Source organism: Vombatus ursinus, unplaced genomic scaffold (assembly GCF_900497805.2).
Source record: "Vombatus ursinus unplaced genomic scaffold, bare-nosed wombat genome assembly UNPS02014870.1, whole genome shotgun sequence".
NCBI classification, from domain to species: domain Eukaryota; kingdom Metazoa; phylum Chordata; class Mammalia; order Diprotodontia; family Vombatidae; genus Vombatus; species Vombatus ursinus.
The window spans coordinates 8,874,516-8,891,253 of record NW_020954648.1 but is presented as its reverse complement, the minus strand read 5'-3'; the positions used below and the strand labels follow the sequence as shown (position 1 = coordinate 8,891,253).

At 41.9% G+C, this 16,738-nt stretch overlaps 1 protein-coding gene across 3 annotated transcripts in view; it reads left to right on the top strand.

Annotated features, from left to right (window-relative positions):
• Nucleotides 1-16,738, top strand: part of ATP6V0A4 (ATPase H+ transporting V0 subunit a4) — a 72,563-nt gene that overhangs the window by 902 nt on the left and 54,923 nt on the right. Inside the window, exon 2 of one of the 3 annotated variants that reach the window (XM_027842320.1) lies at nucleotides 10,750-10,837. The exons of 1 other annotated variant lie outside the window; for it this stretch is intronic. The gene's annotated coding sequence lies outside the window, so the exon portion shown is untranslated. Of the gene's footprint in view, nucleotides 1-10,690; nucleotides 10,838-16,738 lie in introns of all 3 variants that reach the window. One more of the 3 variants, XM_027842319.1, reaches the window with a different exon arrangement.

The window sequence follows — 16,738 nt, the reverse complement described above, 5'->3', positions numbered from 1 at the left end:
TAACCTCTGTCAGTCTCAGTTTCCTTATCTGTAAAATGGGGATTGTAATAAATAGCACCTAATTCACCTGGTTGTTGTGAGGATCAAATGATTCAACAGAAAACACATTATATAAATGTTAACTATTATTATTTCTAAGGAGGGGGAAGAAACAAAATATGCATAGTAAGTAAATACAAGTATGCCAAGTAGTTTCAAGAGGAAGAGAGTGTAATAACTCAGGAGACAGAGTTTCAGCCCTAACCTCTGCCTTTAATGTCCCATGTGACTTTGGGCAAATCCCTTACCCTCTCTGGTTCTCATTTTCCTCATCTATAAAAGAAATGGGTGGGGCATGGTGATCTCTAAGGTCTCTTACAGTATTAATAGTCTGGGATTAGGTGGCTTGGCATTGCTCCCATTCAAGAAACCATTGTTTGCCCAGCCACAAACCTTCTCTATTCGATAATAGAATTTTAGAGCCCAAAGGGAATGTAGGAATTATCTAGTTCAACCCTCTCAATTAAGAGATGAGGGAAAATGAGATTGAATAGTTATCCCAAAGTCATACAGATAATCAGTTTCAGAACCAGGTTTTGAACCCAGGTCTCTGATTCCAAATCCAGCATAGTGTATACAAGAGGTTGCAAAAATTTTCAGCTGCAGATTTTCCCATTATAAGCACGATGTGAGCCGTTATGGTAATTGGTAAATTTCCATTCTTTCTTGGGAAGAGTGCTGAGCTTGGAGACTCAATTCAAGCTACTTACAAGCCATGGGGCCTTAGGAATGTCCCCAACCCCTCTGAGCCTCCTTTTGCTTATCTGTAAAAATTAGAAGTTTGGACCTAATGATCTCTAAGGTTCTTTCCAGCTCTTAAATCTGTGACCCTGTGATGAGTTTCTGCAGTTATAAAATGGAGATGATAGTCCTTTGTCCCTCAGTATATGGGTTTAGGATGATAACATCAGTAGAACTTGTATGCTGAATTTTTTTTTTCTAAGACAGAGGACTGCTGTGCACAGATCTCTTCATATTTTCATTTGAGTCCTCTTGTGACAATGGCCCTTGTTTTTGTGAAGGCTGGAAGGAGTCAGAACTGAAGACAACGAAGGAATAAGCTAATAACAAGGCACCCTCCTTCTCACCCCATCTTCAGGAATTTATTTTCTCCCTTGGATGTCACCATCTTTTTGTTTTGTGCCTCTCTAAAGCATTTTGTTTTAGCTATGTGTTTACATCACTTTGTTAGACATGCCTAAGGCCCGAGTTGTCCCAGCAGTCCATAGTTCTCATAAATTTCATATAATTAGAATAGGACAGGACCTCACAGGTCACTTACTCCAACACACATCTTTAGACAAATCCCACCTGTGACATCTTCAACAAGGGACCATTCAGCCTCTAACTGAATATCTCCTCTGATAGGGAGCTCACTATGTCCTAAGAAAGCTCATTCCACTCTTGGACAGCTCTAATTGAGCGGCTATCACATATCTCCTAAGTCCTTTCTTCTCCAGTCTAATAATTCTGAGTTTTTTTCACCTGATCCACATTATGGCAATAACCTTTCTAATGAGCAGAAACACAGAACTAAGAGTTTGGCGGTGACCTTAGAGATCATATGCTTTACCTCCCCCTGCTCATTGTGAAAATGTGGAAACCAAAGTCTACAAAGGGGAAATAATTTGCCCCAGGTGACACAGATAGTAAATAGCTGAATCAGAATTTAAACTCAGGAATTTCTGGTTCAAATACAGGACCTTTTCTGCCATACCATGTTGCTTTTCCTCCTCTCATAAACAAATTTCCCCAAAAAGCAATGTGGTGTTCTGAGAAGAGCTCTAGATATGACATAAGAAGACCTGGATTCTGCGATGCCAAAAAACATCTTTCCTTCCTACTACCTCATCAGTGGGTTGCACTAGGGTCCCTTCCTAGGATCTTGAAAATGAGGATAATAAGACTTTCCCTCCCTACTTCAAGAGGTTGCTGTAAGGGTCCAGTGAGACCATGTATGTGAAGGTGCTTTGTAACTGTCAAGCATGACGTGAGAATATTTTGTTATCATAATGTTGGCCCATGATTCAGTTTTGACCCAAAGAAGCTAAGGTTTGAGGCAGAGTTATGCTTAAGATCTGATCCTCTAGGGGCTGGGGTGGGGAAAGGAATGTACCCATGATACCCTTTTAAATCTAATCTACATTAGTAACATTTTTTTCTAATTGCTTCTTCTTTTGTTTTATTTTTAGGCAATAGTGTTAAGTGACTTGCCCAGGGTCACACAGCTAGTGAGTGTCTGAGGCTGGACTTGAACTCAGGTCATCCTGACTTAAGGGCCATTGCTCTATCTACTGTGCCCCGTAGCTGTCCGCCTCCCATCAGTTTTTAAGGTCTAGACAATCAATGATAGTAAATTAGACCTGATTCGTAGCGTTTGCCATTTTCTGAGCCATCAATGCCTATGTTGAAAATTTAACAAGCAGCTTTAAAGCTGCTACCAGCTGGTCCCACCATCCCCCTGGTTGAGGTGCTTTGTCTGATTATCTGAAGAGGTTGCCTCAGTCTTTTGGAATCTCCAACTCCATCTTTAAGCATTAAGTGTCTAAAATAGCAAATGGTGCTAAGTTAAACACTGATAAAAGAAGGACAAAAATGCCCTTAGTAGCAGGGAGGAGGGGACCGAGAGGGGAAACTCACAGGATAAGATAATAACCCTGCAGTAAGCTGAGATTTCAACAGTATGGGCACACCCTCCACTGACAAAGTAGATTCCAGAGATTGTTTTTAGGAGTTGTTTTGGGCTCTCGCTGGTGCTGAGCCTTTCTGAATTCAGCTAATCTGGTCATCAGAAAGCAGAAATTCTGAATTTAGAGGACTTTTATTCAAATCCTACCTAGTTATGTGACCTTGGGCAAGTCACTTAATCTCTATGGGCCTCAATTTCCTTCTCAGTGAAATGAAAGGGTTTGATTAGTTGCCCTAGAAGGTTGTTCCCTGCTCTTTGTTCTCATGCTTGTCAGTATTCCTGAGTTATTGACTTGATATTGTTGTTTAGTCATTTCCAACTCTTTGTGACCCCATTGGAAGTTTTCTTGGCAAAGATACTAGAGTGGTTTCCCATTTCCTTCTTCAGCTCATTTGTCAGATGAGGAAACTGAGGCAAACAGGGTTAGGTGACTTGTCTAGGGTCACACAGCTAATAAGTGTCTGAGGCCAGCTTTGACCTCAGATCTTCCTGACTATAGATCCAGTGTTCTATTTACTGAGCCACCTAGCTGCCTCCATTGTTTCCTTACTCTGACCCTAAAATGTCCTCTGTATGGCTCAATGGATAAAGTGACAGGCCTGGTGTCAGAAAGACCCCTCCTCCTGAATTCAAATCTGGCCTCAGACACATACTAGCTGTGTGACCCGGGCAAGTCACTTAACTTCTCTTTGCCTTATTCCACTGAAGAAAGAAACGGCAAACCACTCTAGTGTCTTTGCCAAGAAAACCCAAATGGGGTCATGAGGAGTGGGACATAGCTGTACAACAAGTAACTAATGAGGGTAGAAGCCCCCTCTGAGTTTTTGACTATGATGATTAAATTCCACATCCCAGAACTACACATATTTCTGTTTTATCCCTTCATAGGAGATATTTCTATTGGTACTGTCATGTTGGTGGTCAGATTGGTCTGTTGTTTAGTAAATACAAGTCTGAGTTCCCAGAAAGTAATTTTAAGGTAAGGTGTTATGGCAGAAACCAATACATTCTAGAAAACCAATCTGTTATTTTTGTTTTTCAGTTTGATCCGTATACTTAGAAAGGAAAGTCAGTGTGGCCAAGGAGTTGTTTTGGGTCAAATTGTTGTTTGGCCAAGACAATTTATAGCTTTGTTCCCTGCCTCAAGGACACCTGAGAGGCAATTGATTTAACTCATACACATCTTCACCAACATAGAAACAAGCTTAACAACCAAATTAGCAAGAACAAGAGGAAACTAAGTGTTGCAGTGGATAGCATGCTGGACCTGGAGTCAGGAAGACTCATCTTCCTGAGTTCAAATCCGGTTTCAGACCCTTAACCGTCTGTGTGACCCTGGGCAAGTCCCTTCGCCCTGCTTTTCTCAGTTTCCTTATCTATAAAATGAACTGGGAAAGGAAATAGAAAACTGCTCCAATATCTTTGCCAAGAAGAAAACCCCAAATGGAGTCATGAAGAATCCAACAGGACTGAACCACAGCAAGAAGAAGGTTGATTTAAACTCTCTGGAGCCTCAGCTTTCTCATCTGTGAAATAAAGAGATTGAGACCTGCAAGGTCCTCCTAAACTCTGATTCTGCGATAATGGATAGTGAATACCAAAGACTCATTAAGGAAGAAGGGGTATAATAGATTTCCAGTTGATAGATTATTAGCTAATAATCTATCATTAGATCATAAGATCAACCATATTTTTTTTAATATCTGAAAATGAAGATATTTAAGAATATCTAGGTGACACCCCTGAGTTTTTGAGACAGATATCATGGAGGGCCACTGCACCTTCCAACAAACTCCCCTTTCACATTACCATTGGAGTCATCTGTACTGGGCTCATTACTTCTTCAGTACTTTATTCATGCTTATCTTTTACGCCCACCCCCCTTTTCTAGATGAACCTATGTTTATCTTCTAAAAAGAGCTTAAGATTCCTCTTCTCTAAAAAGCCTTCCTTGATTAATCCCAGTTTGGTCACTTCCTTGTTATATATTTTCTCAATGTAGAATTTGTCCCACACTGCTATACATTGGACCAGTTGGACTCAAGATTGATTATTCAAGCCTGTCTATAGTTCTTCACCTCTCAACTAGATTACAAACTGCTTGTGAAGACAGGGTTAAAGGACCATGTTTTCTTTTTCCTTCTATATCTCCACTGTACCTCAAGCACATATGAAGTTCTCAATAAGGGTTTGTGAATGAATACTTTTTTTAAATAATCAAATTTTAAAAATTTGCATACCTGATGAGGATGGGATCTGAACTCCTAGAAGGAAAAGACCATGTCTTTGGGATCTGGACCCCAAAAAGGAAAATCCTTGGACTTTCCCAAATCCCTGGTTTTTGCCTGAGGCTGTAATCCACTCAACTGGCCTTTCATTGTGGCTGTACCCAATCTCCCAATTCTGTTACTTCCTGATTGCCCCTGGCCACTTCCTACCCTTAATCCTATCTAGACCCCATTCTCCTCCCAGTCACTCCCATCAAGATCCTTCCCAGATCCCTTCCACAGTCTTTCTGTATATAAGGTCCATCTTGTCTCCATTGAGGTGCTCAGAATCCTTAAGAATCTAGCCAATAGCTTACAAATGTTCAGACTCCTCAAGAGTTTGGCCAATATGGTGGATCTTTAATAAACGTTGTCTTTGGTTGAAAGAAGGCTTGGATTGAATTCATTCGGGCAGGACCCCTAAACCTCTAGACCTCAACTCTAGTTCCTGAGTTGAGATCCCAATTCTCTTTTTAAAAAAAATAATTTTATTGTACCTTTTATATTTTTACATCCCTCCCCTATCCCCTTCCTGAGGGTCTATGCCATATGTTTGTTTGTTTGTTTGTTTGTTTTTTTAAGGAAAAAAAGAGAAATTAAATCAGCAAAACTGATCAATTGAAAGCAAAGTCTTAAACTCTGTGCAATGTACCACTCCCATCTCAGCCAAGGAATAGGGTAGGAGTGTGCAAATTATCTTTTCCAACCCCCTCCCCCCAGTTCTTTGAATTGAGAGCCTTAGGGCTATCTCAATCTTCAGCATTTGACATCTGAATCCCTTTCCACCCCAGCCTTTTCTCTCACTGTTTCATTTCCAAGGGCAGTAGCTTAGTTTAAGAAGGTTAGGTTTTGATTTTTTCATTACATTTATGTTATTCCTTTTGACTAAACTCCTTGCAAGCATTTTTAGGGAGAAACAACCTCTATTTTATTCACCACCAGCTTTATTTTTTTGAAGAGGCATGTGCTTCTGAGGACATTCCGTAAAATGATCCAGCCCAACTAAGGCACATGCTAATGCAAAATCTCTTCCTAATCCCAGGTACAAGGACATAGTACAAAGGAAGCTCTCAGTTTTTAGTTAATTTCCATTCTCCAAGAGCCAGGAGATAACTATGACTCTCATCCTTCCATGAACATAAGTGTCAGTTTGCAGAAATTCCCTGCACACTAAAATCTTAATAAGAGCCGTGGAAAGACAAGTGTTTAATCAACCGTAATTGGCAGGTTGCCTTAGATGTCTCCACAGAATTGGAAATCCATTCTCTCTCAGCCTCAATTTCTTCATCGGTGATAGAACCTACTTCACTGGTGGTAGTAAGGAATTCTTTCCTTCCTCATCCCAACTTCCCTGGTTCCCTTCAGGTCCCAACTGAGTTCCCATCTTCCACGAAAAGCCCTTCCCAATCTCCCCCTCCCTCTCCTCCCATTCCCTCTGATTACCTACAATTTATCCTGTTTGTAGTTTGTTCATAGTTGTTTGCACATTGTCTGTGCCTTCTGGAGAGGAGGTCTTTTGTGTTTCTTTGTATCCCCCATTGCTAAATCCAGTGCCTAGCACTTAGTAGGTGCTTAATAAAAGCTTGTTTACGGGGAATTAGTATTTATATAGTGCCTACAAAGTGCTAGGTGCTAAATGTGTTTACAAATAGCTCATTTGATCCTCACTTTGCAAACCTCAAAGGGCTATGTAAATGCTACCTGTTATTTTATTATTATAAATCAAGGAATTTCAGACATGTAAAGGAACTTGGAGATCATTTTGTTCCACTCTCCCATTTTACAGATGAAGAAACTGAGTTAAATGATTTGCCCAAAGGCACAAAGTAATAAATACCTGAGCTAGGATCCAAACCCAGTCCTCTTTCCATTAATACCTTGCTGACTCTGTTATTTTAATCCCCTTCATCATATTCTTCCTCCATAGCAAAATCCCATATTTCATACTAATTGTAGCTTTTAAATATATTTATCATCCCCAGGTACTCCAATGAGACATCCTGTAAGCTCTTTTTTTTTCATCAGTAGCAGTATATGTAGCATTAAACTTCATATGGTCCATTGGTATGGACATTGGTTTGACTCTAGGACAAATGAAAGGGCTGTGAACATTCAATTTCAGATCAAGTGCTCCTTTGCTGAAAAGTATTGCTTTGGTTGTTTTTACTCAGTTCTCTTGATGTTTGTGGAAACTAGTCAAACACCACAACCTTCTGATCAAATCAACAGGGCAATTTTCCAAAATGGTGGCTGCTGGACAGTTAGCCAACTCTCTGGTTCTAAACTATTCAGCTAGAATTTGTTAAAGGTCTTCTTTCTATGTGTAACAAGGGCGCTGTGATGGGTACGACCCGGGCGTACAAAAACAAAAATGAAGCAGCCTTTGCCCTCAAAGAATTCCCATTTTCCTGGCATATAATAGGCACTCAATAAGTGTTAATTGATTGACTGAAGGGATACAACATATGTTGCTGTTGTTTAGTCATTTCAGTTCTGTCTGACTCTTTGTGACCCCATTTGAGGTTTTCTTGGCAGAGATACTGGAGTGGTTTGCCATTTCCTTCTCTAGCTCATTTGACAGATGAAGAAACTAAGACAAACAGAACTAAGTGACTTCCTCAGGGTCACACAACTAGTAAGTGTTTGAGGCCAGATTTGACCTCAGGTCTTCCTGACTCCAGGCCCAGTGCCCTGTCCCCTGCACCACCTAGCTGCCCTACAACATGTGCACAGAAAAGCAAATGTTTTATATTACTTTTGGATTACACAAGTAATTTCATTGGAGTAAGGAGTTCCAGGTAAGGAAACTCCCTCTACAAATTCAGATCAGCATCGATTTTGCAATCTCATATCTCAGTGTTGCCTGGAATTACTAAGAGGTTCAAGTGACTGGACCATGGTCACCCAGCTAGTATGTGCCAGAAGCAGATCTTAAGACTAGGCATTCCTGATTCCTAGACTGGTACTCTAGCCATTAATCTTTTAATCACTTTGTGTATATTTTATAATTTCAAGATGGAGAAAGTACTAACAACTAATCAGGAAATTTGGTCGTATGTAGGAGGGGGCACCTGAATTGTGCTTTGAAGGAATTTAAGGATTCTGAGAATAGAAGTAAGGAAGAAGTACATTCTAGACGTGGGAGACTACTGGTATAAGAAAATTACTTCCAGCTCCTCAGAGTTACTTCCTAGAATCCTGAGGGGTAGAAATAGGCAGCTGCTCTCTTGGGACCAGACCTACCAGTGAAGGTAGGGAGAGTGAACCCAGTGTACCTATAGCACACGTGGGCCACGGAGGCAGGAAAGGGAATGTCTTGTATGAGAAATAGCTGTCAGGCTAGTTTGACTTGGATTGTTGTCTTTGAAGGGGAATGTCATGTAACAATGACTGGAAAGGGAGGTGGAGCCATTCTGTAGAGACTGAAATAGTACCAGGTTGTGGATTCTATATTTTCAGAGGAAGACACTAAAGGTTTTTGAGTAGAATAGTGATCATATTCTGATGGCTATTTCAGGACCATCCATTTGGCCACTGGGTGAGGAACAGAGAGGGGAGAGTCTGGAGGCAGAGGCCAATTAGGAGGCTATAACCATAGTCCAGTGATGGAAATTACTAAAGCAATAAAGATGGTGCTTAGAGACAACAGTTATGAAGTGAAAAAGTATGTGTCTAAGTACATTTAGAATTTATGGCCCAAGTAACTCAAGTCAATGAGTATTTTTTAAGCATCTACTGGGTGCCGGGTGAGATGCTAAACAAGGGGGAGGCAAAAAGTAAAAAAAAAAACAATCCCCATTCTCAAGAAGCTCAATCAATCTAACTAGTGGGAGAGACGGCATGCAGGCAATGCTGTAAAAATCAGTTATATATAGGATAAATTGTAGATAATCATCAGAAGGAAGGCACTAGAACTAAAGGAGATTAGGAAGGGCTTCATGTAGAAGGTGGCATTTTATGTATCTATTTTAGGCAATTGTGGTTAAGTGACTTGCTCAGGGTCACACAGCTACTAAGTGTCTGAGGCCACATTTGAACTCAGGTCCTCCTGACTCCAGGACCGGTGCACCTAGTTGCCCCTGAAAGAAGAAGCCAGGAGTTGGATTTATAAAGAGGGAGACAATTCCAGGCATAGAGAACTGTCAAATGGAGAGTCTTGCAAGCAAAAGCAATAAGGTCATTGTCACTAGATTGCACTAGTGCTTAGGTGGATGGGGGAAGATGAAAAGGTGAGAGAGGTCCAGGTTAGGAGGGACTTTAAGTAACTCAGAATAATTCTCCCATGTATAAATTCTAGGCAAGTAGAATCATGACAGGGCCTGGAGTCAGGAAGACCCGAGATCAGATCTAGTCCAAGACACTTACTAGCTGTGTGACCCTGGGCAAGTCACTTAACCCTGTTTGCCTTGGTTTCTTCATCTGTTAAAAAAAAAAAAAAAGAGGATCTGGAGTAGGAAATGGCAAATCATTCCAGTATCTCTGCCAAGAAAACCCCAAATGGGGTCACAAGGAGTAAGTCAGGACTGAAATGATCGAACAATAACAACAAAAGAATCATTGGATTTCAGAATTGGAAGTAAAAGTGAAGCAACTAGGTGGTTCAGTGGGTAGAGTGCTGGGCCTGAAGAGAGGAAGACTTAAGTTCAAATCCAGCCCCAGGTACTTTCTAGATGAGTGGCCCTGGGTGAGTCATTAAACCTGTCTGTCTCATATTCTTCAACGGTAAAATGAGGATCATAATAGCCCCTATCTCCCAGGATGGTTGTGAGGATCAAATGAGATAATATATCACAGTCCCTAGAACATAGTAGGCACTTAATAAATGCTTATTTCCTTCTTGGCTCGCAGCAGTGTTTAGCAACCAGAGCCCAGCTTCACTGGATGATTCACATGGAATTTACCTTGTCTGTGAATCATTTTTAAGTGAATTTTTAATTCCCAAATTGTTGCTTTCCTTTCCCATCCCACCTTACAGCCCATGTTTCCTGAGGGGAGCCATTTCAGCTCCTCTCTTCTTTCTTCTATCTCAAGCCTTATCTTTGGAAGGGACGTTCTATATCACTTAGGCTGATAGGAGGGCTAGATTCTTCTTGGGGCCTTTCTTCATTCCTCCAGTTGGAAGGGCAGACTGGAGCCAGGCAGTGAAACGCATTAAATGCCAAGCAGAGGAATTTTTATTTCGTCCGATGGTAAGGAGCTATCGGAGCTTTTTGAGCACGGGAATGACGTAGATGAACCTATGTCTTAGGAATATCACTTCTGCAGCATTGTGGTTAACTTAAAATCTGCTTTCTAATTTCTCAAGAAGCATTTCCCCAAATCTTTTCCTGAGGCAAATGATGCATTTATCTACTATATTTATAAGACTTGTAATTCCCCGGGAAATATTTCTGCTGCCTGAGAACCATGACAAGGTGGAGGGCATGACAAGGGTAAAAGTCCTCCTGGTATGAGCAGTCAGAGCTGTGTGGCTAGGCCAGGCATAGCCACTTTGTCACCATTTACAACAGGCCTCCTGTTGACACAATAGAGCTGGCTCTAGTTAGAGTTTAGACATGCAAGAATGAGAATGAGCCAGAAGTGGCCAGCTCACCCCAGGCAGGCCTGCTTCCTTGGGTGGAGGGTGGGGAGGGGGGGAGGGCAGGGGAAAAGAAAAGAAAATTCCTTCTATCTACCCTCCTACCCTTTGCTATAGGCTAAAGAGCACCTGGAGGAAAGGTCATTAAGTTTTCTGCCGGGGGCTTGCATTTGCAGCTGAAAGAAAAATTTACCGAGGCAGCCAAGCTCCTGGCCCCTGCTCCAAACCTTAGTTAAGGGAGAAAAAGAATTGGATGAAGTCAAGGTAAGAAAAAAACTTGCCCTGTCTGGAAATCCTCAACAGGGTTATGTCTTTCCTTCTTTCCTTTCTTTCTCTTTTCTTTGACTTTCCTTGAAACAGAACATGCTTTGTACATATTTGTTTGCATACTTTCTCCCCATAAGCTCCATGAAGGCAGGGACTGTCATTTGCTTCTTTTTGGCTCCCCAGGGCTCAGCAAAGTGCCTGGCACATAGCAGGTGTTTAATGAATGTTGATTGATTGACTGTTCCTTCCCCTTTCTCCTGTAAGAACAAAGGAATCATTTTTTAGGCACTGGAGAACACAGTTAACAGGTATTTATTGAGTACCTACTATGTGCCAGGCATAATGCTAAGTGCTGGTGATGCTAGCAAAAGCCCATAACTCTGTCAAGGATCTCCCAGTCTAATGGAGGAAAGAATGAAGAGAAAGACATTTGTTTAGAAGGGGAGCTAAGTCTTCCCTGACTTAGTAATGTTAGCACTCAGGATAACCAGGGAGACCTCAGAATTAGAAAGTAAACTTGGCTAGCTTTACTGTCTCTGAGCCAACTGCTAAAAATATCCATGAGAAAGGATGGAACTATTCCTTGGCCGTGAACTAAGTTCTGTCAGTAGGCAGCCTAGCACAGTCTTTGACAGACCGGGTGCTTGATCCATTGGGTAGTCTAACAGAATACCTGAAGGAAGGGGATTCTATTGCTTCCATTTGATACATAATCACTTAGCTTTTTCTGGCCTCTGGGACGTCACTGACTTGGATGAAACAGTGAATCCCTGAATGTCTTGGTTTGCTCATCTGAAAAAAAAAAAAAGGGTAACCTTGTCTCCCAGAGCTGTTGTGAGGATAAAATGGGATATAATATTAGAAAGTGCTCTGCAAACTTTTGAAGCATTATATAAGCAAATGCTAGCTATTATTTAATTCTTATAGCAGCCTTGAATTTTAGCACGGACTTGGGAAGTTTCAGAATATCAAGGACTCCTTACAGTGAAACAAGGAACTCACAAGAATACAGTAAAGTCGGCTTTATTGAGGGGATATACTCAACAAAATGAAGGACAGTCAGGGAAGATGAGAAAAACTGGGCGGGTCCAATGGGCCCCCTACGTTTGGCACTGCATTGTGATCCTGTAGAGGATGAGACTCTCTCCCAAACCAGTAAAGTCTGCTGGGGGATTGTTGCTTTATAAGGTTCTTCTCTGAGGCTGCTGGAGGATCTGGTAGGATCTGGTTTTATGGGAAGGGATGGAGGAGTCTGAATCTGCAGATTGGTCAGGCTGATGGGAGGAGGCAACGCTGCTTGAGAATGAGTGGCTGGTTGAATTTCAAACTCCCCAACCCTGGAAAGGGGGATTTGTGACAGTACTATGATGCTTATTTGGACTAGGTAACTCAGTTTCCCTGTCTGAGATTTCTGAGCTTCCTTGGGCTTCCTTTATTCAGCTGGGTGAGAAGGCTACTGGGGACTTTACAATCTCCCCTGCCTCCCCACATGCTAAACAACACTTGAGCCCCCAGATCTTGTCCAGGGAAGCCTGCAGCTGCTGTAAAATCCCAGAGTCCACTTTCACAAAGAACCAGACACCTAAAAAGGACACCCGGGAGAATAAATCCTTTACTCCTTTCCCCAGTGCTGAAGTTCCTAATATCTGGGGTAATAGTACTAATGGGGGTGGGGGCTGTCTTATTCTCCTGGAATGAGGCTGTTAATGGCACAATGGCATATCTCTTGGTCGTTTTTGCAGTAAGCTGTGATGGTGTGAGCAAACTGCCTTCCCAAGCCAACTGAAAAATCTTCCCTTCCTTCCTTCCCCATTCCCCAGCCCATAGCACTGGCTGTAAGGACAGATCGAATCTCCATAACCTTATTCTCTCCTAAATCAGCTTTGTGGTGTCAAGGCATTTGGGAGTAGTAGTCCCTAAAGAAAGCTCCTGGAGGCTTCTTTATCCCTGCCCCATTCTTCCTCCCCACCTCTTGCTTGGGAGCTAGAGGATTAGCAGATAAAGGAGGGTCGGGTGGCTGGGTTTAAGAGTGAGAATTCAATCATAAGGCAGCTTCTTATGTGCCTTTGTAGATGGAGGGCTTGCTGGAAGACTATTGTCCAGGCTTGCCAGGACTCTGACAGATTGGCGGGGTCATTTGGTTGTTGAGTTGAGTTGTTGCTCTTCATGACCCCATGGACCATACTGTCCATGGGGTTTTCTTGGCAAATGTACTGGAGGGGTTTGCCATTTCCTTCTCCGGTGGATTAAGGCAAACGGCGGTAAGTGACTTGGCAGGTCACAGCTAGTTAGTATGTGTCATGTTTGAACTTGGGTCATCTTGATTCCAGGCCCTGGGCTGTATCCACTGAGCCACTTAGCTGCCTCCTTTTGGCAGCATCCTGAGGTGAGGGGACAGAAAGGAAACAAAAATGCTAAACAAATTGTAGTATTGATTGTAATGAAAGAGCCTGACTGTGCTGTCATATGCTGAACAGGATGAGTATAGCGAAGCATAGAAAAATCCACAGGAATTGATACAAAGTAAAATGATCGGAGCCAAGAAAACTATATCCACAATGACTGCAAAAATATAAAAGAAAAGAACAATCATAAAAGGGAGGTGTTATAAAATGACAAAGAATATTGGCTCAAAATATGTTATGAGGAGACACCCCTACCCCACCCCTTTGCAAAAGTGTGAGGATGGTAAGTGTGGTACATTGCACATGCTTCACGCTTTCATTGTATTGATCAGTTTTGCTGACCTCCCCCCCTTTTGGTCACATATATACATTTACAGACATATATACATACACACATACATGTGTGTGTGTGTATACATGTATGTATGTGTGTATGTATATATGTTATCTAGGCTGACACTCTGGGATACCGGGGAGGGAATTTTGGTAGAATTACTGGGTGAAATTATGGTGATGTAAAAACCCCAAAAGACATAGATGAAAAAACTTATTTTTTTAAAAAAAAAAAAGAAAAATCAAATTTCAACCTTAGCCTCCAGTCCTTTCCTAAAGAAATTTCTTTTCAGAACTAGGCCCTGTCACCTGAGGAGATGTTATCTCTGGGTGTTAAAGGAAACTTCAAAGCTTCATGGACCACCAAGTTATGCTAATCTCAAAGACCTCGTGGTCACTGCCCCTGAGTCAGTGAAAATGTGGACTCTGTCCTTTTCTTCAGGGAGGCTTTGACAATTACTACAAGCTCACTCGCTGAGCTGAGCTGGGCTTGTCGTATCTCAGAAGTAAGGTACCTGAAATAGGTTGGAAAAACCTGGCTCTATTATGTATAATGGACTCTGTAGCCTCCAGGTCTTCAAGGCTGGGGTCAGCCTCCTCTGCTCAAGTAACATGGAGATATCCTGGGTCCAATTATAGCTCTTCCTCCGGACCCAGCTTTCACCTGGTTGGAGACCCAAGATCCCTGAGCCTCTCTAGGGTTGGGTGAGTTCACATTTGACCTCAGCCTAGGCAATTCACTTAATCTCCATTTGCCTCAATTTCCTCATCTGTAAATCGGGATAATTAATAGCACTTCCTTTCCCAGAATCTGGAATCACAGGAGATTAATCAATAAACATTTATTAGTCAATTATTATGTGCCAGCACCTGTTGAACTCCAGAAATACAAAAGAAGGCAAAAGAGGAGTTTACCATCTACTCACAGGGTAATTCTATTCTGGCTGATGGGTTGGAGGTGAGGGGTGGCCTGATGAGTTCTTATCCTAATTCAGATACAGAAACAGACCAGTTGGGTGGCTTGGTTTTAATTCTGGTTGCGCCAGATTTTCCGAAGCACAAAATTAGAGTCAATAGGGCAGCCATTAAAAAGCCTACTATGAGTACCTCTTCATGATTTCATTTTAGGCAGTCCTGTCAGAGCAAGCTTGCCTTCTGCTTGATATCCTGTTCCTGTCCCCAGTTTGTTCAAAGACAGGTTTAGCAAGGTTTGGAATACCAAAACACCTCCAGGGAAAGGTGACTATCTTTGCCACTTACATTGCCAAGGGAAAAAGACCGAGGGTCAGGTGATTAGGGACAGAGCCCCTAGTCACAATGTTGGGGAAAGCGAGAAGGAAGGGGGCCTTTGCTTTCTCTGGAAGACTTGGGATATAGATATAGTTACTAAATTCTTGCTGTTGTTCATTTGTTTCAGGCATGTCTGACTCTTCCTGACCCTATTTGGGATTTTGTTGGCAAAGATATTGGAATGGTTTGCAATGGATAGGGCCTGGAGTCAGGAAGACCTGAGTTCAAATCTGACCTCAGCCATTTACTAGCTGAGTAACTCTGGGCAAGTCACTTAACCCTGTTCGCCTCAGTTTCCTCATCTGTACAATGAGCTGGAGAAGGAAACCCACAACCATTCCAGCATCTTTGCCCCAAAAACCCCAAATGAGGATCTAAAGAGTTGGACAAAATTGAAATAATTGAATAACAAAAAATGCCTAAATATAATATCCTTCCTCTCTCTACCCAATCCCCTTGGGTAGGAATTTATCAGAGAGAAGAGGAGGGAAGAGCACATGTAAAGGGAATAATGTGAGCCAAAAGCCACTGAGGGAGAAAAGCAGCAGATGTGTTTGGGAGATAAGAGCAGTCCAGTTTGATTGAAAAGTGTGTGTGTGTGTGTGTGTGTGTGTGTGTGTGTGTGTGTGTGTGTGTGAAGGCCAGAAAAAACGCCTTATACTTTATATGGTAAGCAATAAGTTTTAGCAGAATGATTAGGTCTATGCATGAAGAAGATTTTTCTGGTAAAAATATGAATTCATGTCTGCTACCTATAAGGCATTGTGTAGTATGTGCTAGGGATAATCAATGAATCAATAAACCTTTATTAAATGCCTTTGGTCTCTCTTAAACCCAGCTGTCCCTAAGTTCCAACATCTAAGTCAAGTCAACAAGCATTTATTAAGCACTTACTCTTTCCTGGGCACTGTCCTAACCCCTGAGGATACAAAAAGAACAAAAGACAGTCTCTACTTTTGTGGAGCTTCCAATCTAATGGTATAAGAAAACTGAAATCAAAACAGCTTCCACAATTTAACACAAATGAAGATAATTTAAAGAGGGAGAGGGTGATAGCAGCCCAGGGGATGATGAATTTGACTAGGAAAAGGAAAGCCTATACATTTGCATCTAATGCAGAAGAGGTTTGGGATAATGGGACATGCTGAAATCTTAACTTTAACTTAACTTTCTTGCTATTTAGGAGCTGCACCCTCTCATCACCACCTCAAGCCTTGACTCTTTCCATGGGCTGCTGCTTGGCCTCCCTGTCTCCACATTTTCTCCACTCCAATCCCATCTACCATTCAGTTATTAATATGTTATTTCTAAAGCACAAGTCTGATCATATGACCCGCTAGCCCCCATTCAATGAACTCCAATGACTCCCTCCTCACTCCAGAATCAAATAAAAAAAAAATCACGGGTTGTTTTGTCTTGTTTTGTTTTTGCGTGAGGCAATGAGAGTTAAGTGACTTGCTCAGGGTCACACAGCTAGTAAGTGTCAAGTGTTTGAGGTCGGTTTTGAATTAAGGTCCTCCTGACTCCAGGTCCAGTGCTGTATCCACTGTGCCACCTAGCTGCCCACATGTTGGTTTTTAAAACCCTTCATAACTTGGCGCCTTCCTTACCTATGTATTTTTCACTGGCCGTCCCTCCATGCCTGCAATGTTCTCCCTCATCTCAGCCTTCTGGATTTCCTCACTTCCCTCAAGTATGATCTATATATAATTGCACCTTCCACAAGACACCTTTCCCTATTTCCATTAGTGCTACTACCTTTCCTCTGAGATTACCTCCAATGTATTCTGTGCAAATATAGGTTGTTTATACAGAATTATTTGCATCTTGCTTCCCTCTAGAGTGTGAGCTCCTTGAGAGTAGGGACTAC